The sequence below is a fragment of the Microcaecilia unicolor genome, chromosome 13 (genome assembly GCF_901765095.1).
Source record: "Microcaecilia unicolor chromosome 13, aMicUni1.1, whole genome shotgun sequence".
NCBI classification, from domain to species: Eukaryota; Metazoa; Chordata; class Amphibia; order Gymnophiona; family Siphonopidae; genus Microcaecilia; species Microcaecilia unicolor.
In genome coordinates, this window is record NC_044043.1 from 72,792,268 (window position 1) to 72,799,787 (window position 7,520).

The following is a 7,520-nucleotide window of genomic DNA, read 5'->3' on the forward strand; positions in this document are numbered from 1 at the left end:
TTTGAAAAAGCTCCTTTTAAATTCAGTTTGATGAATTTACAACAAAAAATAGCCATATTTTAAAAATGTTTACACAGAATATTTTGAAGTGGAAAGCAAGCACAGCATCTAATAACAGTAGTTTTCTGTACAATAGACTATAGGGCAGTGATGGCAAACCTTTCAGAGACCGAGTGCACAAACAACAATCCAAAATCTAATTATTTATCACAGGTGCTGGTACTCATTATGGGCGGGGTCACCACATATGACTCCACCCCTATGATAGCAACATCCCTTACACCAGCCATGGCGCATATAAACAGACATCATTGAAACTATTATACTAGTATAGGAGAAAAAAATTACATGATTTTTTTTTCATTATAAATCATTTCTGTAAGCTGTTACAGCTCCAGTATACCCAGTGCAAAATAAGACAGCAGATGTAAATTCTCAAATTGGACATATTCAAACACTAAAATGAAAATAAAATGATTTTTTTCTACCTTTGTTGTCTGGTGATTTTGTTTTTCTATCCATATTGGTCCTAGTCTCTGATTCTGCTGTTCTCTATCTGTTCTCTTAACTCCGTTTCCAGGGCTTCCTTTCCATTTATTTCTTTACTTTCCTCCTTTCTTCTTCATTTCTTGCCCTCCTCTGCTCCCTGCCCTCCCCTCCATCCACCCATGTCCAGCCACCCTCCTCTCCCCTCCAGCCACCCATGTCCAGCCACCCTTCTCTCCCCTCTGCCCTCCCGCCCACCCTCCCAGCACCAAGCATCACTCCTTCCCTCCTACCCAGCACCCCACCAAGCACCAGGCATCCCACCCAGCCAGCACCAGGCATCAGGCCTCCCGGCCTCCCACCCGGCATCAGGCCGCCGCCCCCCCTCCGAAATTTAAAAAAGTCATACCTGGTCGGGGTTAAGGCGGCATCGGCAGTAAAAAGCGCTGGCTCGGCGCGCCTTCAGCCTTCCCTTCTGTCTCTCTCAATCGCTGGTCCCGCCCTTGCGGAAACAGGAAAATGAGGGCGGGACCAGCGCTTGAGAGACAGAAGGGAAGGCTGAAGGCGCGCCGAGCCAGCGCTTTTCACTGCCGCTGCGGACGCCGCCTTAACCCCGACCAGGTATGACTTTTAAATTTCGGAGGGAGGGCCCTGGAGCTCGGGCGGGAGGCCTGATTGGCTGAGGCGACGGCTCTGCGTGCCCTCTCTGGCACGCGTGCCATACGTTCGCCATCACTGCTATAGGGCATTTCATTTATATGTAATGTATGTCAGTGTGAAGTTTTTAAATCAATACCAGATACTTCTAAATTCATGGTATTCCTAAACAGCAAATTTCAGACAGTAGTGACAAAACTCACCAAGTTGCAAAATATAATTTTTAGACACTTCAACATGATTTGGGGGGTAAAAAAAAAAAACACCAAGTCCTCAGCTCTATACTTGCCAATAAGAACAGTTTGCTTAGCATGTCCACTGTCTAATCTTTCAACCCTCCTTTTTATAGAGAAGTTATTTTTAATTGAAATTTGGACTTGTAATTAGACATTACTATATCTAAGTTATTCCGATGTTTGAAATTCTTCTGGCCACTTTCTTAAAATGGGGGTGTTTGAGATTTAGACTGGGAGGAGATTACTTGTCTTAGACCTTTGAAAGGGAGAAGGGTAGGGATAGACGGCAGATGTTTTTTGGAGACAGAGGTATGAGTTTGTATTCTGGACATTGTAATTGTTTTATTTTATGGAATTTAGATGATGATATCTATGCATTTCATTTAGTACATACTAAAGTCTATAGCTGAAATTGCTGTCATGTCTGCATGACTCAAGCATGTCTAATATTGCCTAAAATATCCCTTAGGAAGTAAATTAGTAGTAGATTATGAAAAATAATCAATACAGACTAACACCAAATATCAATCTTTATCATAGTAACAAGGATTTATGCGCCACTTAAATAAAATATTTTTAAACAGATACAAAATGCTCACCCAGGCAGAGGAAGCAATTCCTTTTGGTGTGGGAGCCTTACTTGCAAACCCTGCACCTAAAAGGTAACAATACTAAGGTATACACTCTGTCCAAGTTTGCATGTCTAGTTTAGTATTCCTGTTTTGTTTTTGTTTTTTTTGGGGGGGGGGGGGGGGTGGGTGGGTGGGGTTCATGGGGTGTTTCAGTTCCTGGCTTGGAGGATCAGAATACAGGCCCTCCAATACTGACTGTGGTTGCTTTTTGGAGATTGGGGAGAAGGGCGATTCTAGGGAAAGGGTGCTTTTGGGGTTGATTTTAGTAATGTGATAATTTATATAACATACAGTATTATGTAAGACTGTTTTCAATGTTTTTCAATAAAAAATGTTTCAACATAAAAAAATTAAACTCTGTATTAAAGATTTTTCTGTAAAATACAGTTTTGAATATCATTCCTAACTATAGATATATATAGAATACTCAAACTCAAAAGAGTCCTCCCAAAACTAAAGACTAAATTGTCAATAGGAAAGCTACATCCTTGCATATGACAAAAGTTACAATCTACAAAAAGTTTATGTATAAAAAAAATTCAAAAACAATCAGTTTAAGAAATGTTTAATTTACTAAAGTACACTGACAAACCCAGTATTAAACTGGATATAGCAATGGGTCTTAAATAGCCACAAGTGAATATTGAGATGAGAGGGGCCCTTTCCTGCTGCCCTTCTCAAAAGCCCACTCAACGAATTTTGATTTTGTGGATTAAGACTCCACTTCATACAGGCCTGATATCCGCAACAGTTAAGTCAGCACATCCGGTCCAAATAAAAGGCTTTGCAAGCAATTCGGCATATGTATAAGGCACTTAAATGCCGCGAATAAGTGAAAAAATATCGAGTTGTGTCTATTCTCAATGTGCTTTTTCCCACAGAACTATATACCCCTCCCACCAATTATATATTTACGAGGGGTGGGGGGGTGGGGAGGGAAGAGTCGCCAAGAAAGAAAACAAAATGAACCAATACGAAACAGACCCTACTGGGCGGAAAAGAAAAACCCCAAGCAGCTCGTTTTGCACAAAACGAGACCCGAGACTAAAACCTGTGCCTTATGCATATCTAGTTTAGTAGTTGTGAGGGTCTCAAAATGAAAAAAAGCATCCGAATGCTGAAAACGCCATCTTGTTGCGGTTGTTAGGCCCATTCAGAAACACCCCATTCATTCAAAGCGAACCAACCACCTAGAGCTTTTGCAAAAGCAGAATAGTATTGTTACAACCCGGCTCCGGCCTAAAACAGTAACCGATTCGTAAGGCAATTATATTCTGAACTATATCTATGTATCTCTCTATCCATCCATGGATGGGGTTGTGTCTTGTTTCAGACATTTTCCCCGCTATACGGACCAGTAAATGTAAGCAAACACTGGTAGGCAAATAAAAATAAAAATAAACATATCCTCGCTTTGATATCTGTGCATTTTTAAAATACAGCTCAGCAAAAAAAAAAAAAATGTTATTGGCAATATTTTCACTTTAGTCAGATGTTTTGTTACTGAACTCAGCTTCCTCATTCTACTGCTTCCTGTCTCAAAATGTGCACTAAGTAGGTAAGAAGAAAAATATTTTATGAAAAGTCACTCGCACCCAGCTTGGAATATCTATATTCTTTCTACGGCACATGGTCCAAAGATTCAGCTTCTATCTGTACAAATGGTTTTGTTGGTCATTTCATTAAAAAAAAAATGGAAATGGTTAGTATTCTAACCCCTATCAGTATTTTACAAGCCACACACAAATGTTATTCGTTGAAAGCTACGAGACTAAAACACAGGTTTAGTTTAAAAAAAACAATCTTATTTTTCCTTACCAGGTACACATCCCTCTTAATGTAGTTCTAGCAGTAATGTTTATACTGTACACGCATTCTGCCTCCTCCATTCTACCCAGAATCTCTGCTGCTCTTCGAAATAACCAAATCCCACTGCTTTTTTTTTTTATAGAAGAGATGCAAGAAAAACACATTCCCCCCTAGAGCTACACTGCTTATTTTTCTCATTTCAATCTACTTACTTTCGTTTCTAGCATCATCTAAAGAATAGAAAAGGGCCATTAACACTCACACATTAAAATGATTTTTTAATACAATTGTGGTGTCTAAGATCTCTCTATAAGCTCGCATACACATCCTCTCTCAGTAGCTTGACAGCCTAATCAAAGTGCAGTTTAAAATGGAATCCTACCAAATTTCAGAAACTCCTCCCTTCCTGCCCGGACCACCCTTCCCATCCCATTTCCTTTTCTCTCGGTTTTCTGCTGGCAAGAAAAAAGAAAAACCACGAAATGCACAGAACCTTCCCTTTGCTCTCCCTAACCCTCTCCACCGGCAAATAAAAACTGTCCGGGTGGGACCGCTGACCCGCAAGCCTGACATTTCTATGGGGAGAGGGGGATGGGGGGACTTGAATCTACAGAAGAATTCAATATGAAAGTCTGGTTTTGCCTAAATAAACAAACCAGACGCGAAGGCTAGAAAGCGTTTGTATTTCCCGATTCCGCTTTACCTCCTCTCTAGTGTCCCCTCCCGTGTGCTCATTAACGGGAGTCCTGAGCAAGCCGATCCGGGCGGTGGGTGGTGCTGCTGCTCGTTATCCTTAGGAGAAGGAAGGAAGGAAGGGAGGTGGTCCGGTGCAGGTCTTTTTCTCTCGTCCTCTTTCAGCTCGGAAGTGTATTCTCCAGCAAAAGAAGATCCCGCCGCGAATTACGGGTGAAAAGCAACCGAAAAAAAGGATGGGGGGGAATGGAAGAGCAATGCCGAGAGGAACCGCTGGGCAGGATTTGATTTTTTGTGTGTGGGTGAGGGGAAAGGGGATTTGTTGTCTCTCTGCCGGCGGCCTCCCTTCCCCCTGCTGCTGCTCTTTTAGCACCGGAAGCAGCTTCTGATGTCGCCTGCCCTGGTTGAAGGAAAGGGCTTTCTTAATCCACCTCCCTGCTTCTCCTCAGCCTCGCCACTCGCTCGATGACCGACACCGAATAGCTCACGGACTACCTTCTCCTCACTTCCCTTCAGCCATCGAGAAGATGGGCGCGGTAACCCTGCGGACAAGAACAGGAAACCCCACGCACGCGCGCTCACGCACGCAGCACGCGCCCAAAAGGAGAGAATACGCTGTGATGTCATACGGCAGTCGTTCGAAGTGCAGCTACTGCGCGAGGAGCGAGGCGAGAAGAAATCTACAGGCGCATGCGCTGTTTTCGGGGTAGCTGTAGGACGCGCGCCTTTCGCTGCGCGCTATGGGTGTTGGGAAGCGGGGAACTGAGGATAGGATTGAAGTCTGTGCACAGTCAAGGGTTGTTTTTTTTCCCCCTTAAATTACTTTCGTGAATTTTTTTTTTTTTACAATAAATATGTTTGTAAATGTTATATAATAGGTCGTAAGTAGTTTGTTAAATAAGCTGCCTTTTACTATTGCTTTCCTTCATTTCCCCCCCGCCCGTTTTGTGAAGCCGCGATGTAATGCCAATACAATGCTTTACCGCGCGGCTTTGTAAAAAAAGGGGGGGGGGGGGGGTAAGGCGGTCTTTTACTAAACCTTATCCCGTTATCTGCAGCAGGGCCCATAGGAATAAAATGGGCCCTGCTGCAGACCCCCCCTGTGTAATTAAACTCCTAAATTTATTGCTAGAGAATATGCTAAAAGTAGTTTGCTTAGCAAGGTTTAAAAAAAAAAAAGCTCATATGCCCATTATTAAGATGAACTCTTAATAATGGGCGTATAATGGGCAATAATGGTCTCCTTGTGAACTTGGGCAAGTTACTTAACCCGCCATTGCCTCAGTTAAAAACTTAGATTGTGAACCCTCCTGGGACAGAGAAATATCCAGAGTACCTGATGTAACTCACCTTGAGCTACTACTGAAAAAGGTGTGAGCAAAATCTAAATAAATAAATAAAAATCCACTGCTTTATTTCTAGGATGTACTGTATGACAACACTTATGTTCTTATGTAGATGGGTACTACTAAAACCAGGATCACTGCTATCTATACAAAAAATACTTCAATATATCATGTATTACTTGCCATTCATTTTTATATTTACTTTTTTACAGAGTACCCTCAGATTTACCCACTCTCTTAAGCAGTCAGATATACTCTGTCTGGTCATTCACAATTCTGCCCTCATTTTTAGTGAGGCAGCACAAAGAAAGATAAGTGCATTGTGATTGGAATAATTATGCCATTCTTGTTACATTTAATGATTTTTGGTGCAGATTAAAACACTACAAAGTATCGTTAAAGATACTATATCAATAGTACTTTTGTGGTTTTGGAAACAAACAAAAAAAACCCTTAAAAGAGTAACCCGATTAAAGAAGTGCTAATCCACCAGACAGCAGTATATCTCAGTGCTTAAGAGAGTGGGTAAATACTACTACTACTACTATTACTACTATTTAGCATTTCTATAGCGCTACAAGGCATACAATCTAATAGACAAAAAAATAAATAAAGTAATCAAATCAATTAATGTGAACGGGAAGGAAGAGAGGAGGGTAGGTGGAGGTGAGTGGTTACGAGTCAAAAGCAATCTGAGGGATGGCAGTAACACATGATATATTGAAGTATTTTTTGTATAGGTAGCAGTGATCCTGGTTTTGGTAGTGCACATATATATATATCAAGATACCAGAAACGAGTATCTATATTTTGTGTCTTATGTAGATGGGGGTAGAACAAGGAATTTAAAATCAGTGAATTTAAGAAAACAATAGAAATCTTGATCTACAGCAGCTAACCCAGTTTTATAAAAGAGAAGAGAAGGAGTAAGTTAGAATAAGGAGTATAAGTGACTGGTATACATAAAAAGGAATGAAAAATAGGAGTGGTACATCCATCACATCTTCCCCCCTCCCTAAAGAAAGACTCTTCTGGGCTTTCTGCTCTGGCTGTTAGGTCCTAATCAGGGCTCCCTTCCTGAGTCCCAGGATCCTCCCTACTCCACCCCCACTCCTGGTCCTATGCTGTCTGGAACATTCCCACTTGACTATCGTAGACTTCCTGGCTTTTAACAGGGTCCAAAGAACAAGTCAGTTGAATTATGCAAATCATATGTACATTAGTCTTTCAGTTCCACTTCTCAATTCTCTTTGGTTCAGGGAATGGTCTCAACAACTTTAGAATGAGTTTCATCTTAGCCTGCTACCACCAAGCTAGCTGTCCCTGTTCGGCTATTACCACCTGAGCAGGCTCCCTGATGTTCACCCTAACTGTCTGAGGGAGGTACTATACCCAAGTTGTCTTCCAAGCCAGGCTTACCTTTTCTTCCTATTATGGGACATGTACCCCATGACAAAAACATAAGCCTTGTCCATCTCTTTTTATTACTGCTCGTTCTCTTTATTGTTGACCCTTTAACTGAACAGCTGGGGGGAAGAGGGGTTGGTGGTTGGGAGGCTAGGATAGGGGAGGGCAGACTTATACGGTCTGTACCAGAGCCGGTGATGGGAGACGGGACTGGTGGTTGGGAGGCAGGAAATACTGCTGGGCAGACTTATACG

At 41.9% G+C, this 7,520-nt stretch overlaps 1 protein-coding gene across 1 annotated transcript in view; it reads right to left on the minus strand.

Moving 5' to 3' along the window:
- GNB1 (G protein subunit beta 1) overlaps positions 1 to 5,098 on the minus strand; it is a 123,512-nt gene extending 118,414 nt beyond the window's left edge. Inside the window, exon 1 of the mRNA XM_030186294.1 lies at positions 4,524 to 5,098. The gene's annotated coding sequence lies outside the window, so the exon portion shown is untranslated. The remainder of the gene's footprint in view (positions 1 to 4,523) is intronic.
- Positions 5,099 to 7,520: the final 2,422 nt, after the last annotated feature.